The sequence below is a fragment of the Episyrphus balteatus genome, chromosome 3, assembly GCF_945859705.1.
Source record: "Episyrphus balteatus chromosome 3, idEpiBalt1.1, whole genome shotgun sequence".
In the NCBI taxonomy this organism is placed as follows: Eukaryota; Metazoa; Arthropoda; class Insecta; order Diptera; family Syrphidae; genus Episyrphus; species Episyrphus balteatus.
In genome coordinates this window covers 18972944-18975400 of record NC_079136.1, presented here as the reverse complement: position 1 = coordinate 18975400, position 2457 = coordinate 18972944, and the positions used below count along the sequence as shown (strand labels likewise).

At 28.7% G+C, this 2457-nt stretch overlaps 1 non-coding gene across 1 annotated transcript; it reads left to right on the top strand.

Moving 5' to 3' along the window:
• The first annotated feature begins 392 nt into the window (after positions 1-392).
• Positions 393-466, top strand: Trnat-agu (transfer RNA threonine (anticodon AGU)). The gene has a single exon. It is a non-coding gene; the product is annotated as a tRNA-Thr (tRNA).
• The last annotated feature ends 1991 nt before the right edge of the window (positions 467-2457 follow it).

Sequence of the window (2457 nt, the reverse complement as noted above, 5' to 3'; positions counted from 1 at the left end):
TTACATTAAGTCACTATAAGTTTGTTGTATGGTGGGATGAAGGCCAACAATGGCCATTCTCAGACAGGACAGGTATAGTCAGCAAATTGTAATTTGATATACTTGCCAACTGAATTTTGTCCCACGTTATTTCATTTGGTTACGCTTCTGTGTTTGGTTGCGGTTTTTTGTATATTTTTATCTTATCTTCGCACTCTCGCATATGCGATGTGTGTGACGATTGCGATTAGTTTGGTTGGTGGTCGGCTGGCTGGCTGTGACAAAAATAGAATTTGTTTTGTGGCTATGGAAATGAGATAAATACAAATGTCGTACAGATAAAGAATTTATAATTTTATTGGTTCTATTAAAGCATGAAAAATTATTGAATTTGTAGATGAGATGTGACCGTGGGCGCCGTGGCTTAGTTGGTTAAAGCGCCTGTCTAGTAAACAGGAGATCGTGAGTTCGAATCTCGCCGGGGCCTAGCAACACTTCAAAAGGGTGGGTGCTTAGTTTTTTAAATATAATTTTTTTTTTATAAAAAAAAAAAGATGAAAAATAAAAAACAAGGTCAGTCTATTTCCAAAACACTTGATATTGAAAATATGAGTTTTTACTTTTTCTGATGCAGTATTTCCCAATTCTATTGTAATTTTTATTTTTGCTGTAGTTTTAAGGGCCAGAACAATGAAGTAATGTTTGTTTTGTGTTGTGGTAAAAATTCTGCTTTCGAAATTCTAGTTTTCATAATTCTGTTTACAAAATTCTGAAAAATTTCAAAATTTTGTAAAATCATCATTTCACTTATTTGATAAAGTATATTACAGAATTTAGTATTTTTAATATTCCTCTTTAAAATTGTCTGCTTATTTGATTTATAACTTACTTTCTTACTTTGTTAATATTTTGTTACATTACTTTGTTCATTTTTATTTGATAAATTTATTAATTTCAAAATATATGTTTAAAGAGAAGGTCTTAAGTATTAAATATGTATTTTGAAAAATAACACGGTGTAACACTCAAAATACACGCGGGCGGAGACCTATCACATTTTGTAGAGCTAGTCGCACTGATTACGAAACGTTTTTTGGACCTTCACCCATTGAAAAAAATCTAGCTTTGTCAAATTTGTACCCATTTTCCATTTTTCAGTTTCTAATAGGAGATAAATATACCTTTTCAACAATGTATATAACATGTAACTCGGTTAAACCACCTAGAATTTATAAGCTGTCAAAGTTCAAAAATTCGTCATTTATCCAATTTCGACATCAAATTAAAGTATATATTTTCACAACAACATGCTGTTTTAAAAATATATTCTAAAATAATATTTATTTCCAAATCAAACGAGGTATTTTTTATGAAAATCAGTTTAAAATTGGCTTAGAAAAAAAAAAATTTCGATTTCAACCCAAATACAGAAATTCGAACTTTTAGGTATAGAACAAAAATGTTGTTTCGGCACGTAGTAGGATAACTTGGGCGCCAGAATTTGATAACGGGTTTTTGTAGATTAGCTAAATACAAACATTTTTTTCTTTGGGAGGGGGGTCTATCTCTCCCCCTTTAGGTGGGAGGGGCATTTTTCTAAAAAAAAATTATCAAAATAAAAAAAAATTATTAAAAAACAACGGCAACACTTACAGTAATAAATGATACTATTTTCAAAAGGCAAAATTGTACATTAAATTCTTATTTTTAAATCAATATATTATAACAAATAGTTTTTGAAATAATCGATTTCAAAGTTAAAAATAGGCGAAAAAAAAATTTTTTTAAACTGATTTTATACTTATTTTGTCCAGACTGTGAATTTTAATAAAAAAATTACTCTCACAGAAAACTGCCTCAATTGATTCCTTATCGAACAGTGAAAACTATATGTTTCTATGTCTTCTTGTTTTTGAGAAAATTGAAAAATTATTTTATCAGATTTTTCTTTATTAAAATTCACACAGTCTGGACAAAAATAGTATAAAATGAGTTTTAAAAAAAATTTGTTCGCCTATTTTTGAACTTTGACAGCTTATAAATTCTAGGTGGTTTAACCGAGTTACATGTTTTATACATTGTTGAAAAGGTATATTTATCTCCTATTAGAAACTGTAAAAAAAATCGAAAATAGGTAAAAATTTGACGAAGCTAGATTTTTTTTTTTCAATGGGTGAAGGTCTAAACTCCAGATTTTGGGGGTGTTAGGGACTTTTTAAATACCGTTTCGTAATCAGTGCGACTAGCTCTACAAAACGTGATAGGTCTCCGCCCGCGTATATTTTAAAACCTCATTTTTGTAACACCGTGTAATTTTTAAAAATAATCTTTTATGAAATTATAATGAAAATTCAAAAAATTTAATGAGAAAAACAATATTTAATATCACTTAACATGGTTTCTTATTAGTTGTCAATGACTAAATAATGTATACATGAGTTGTAAGTAAGTCAACCTATGTATTTTGAAAAATATTTT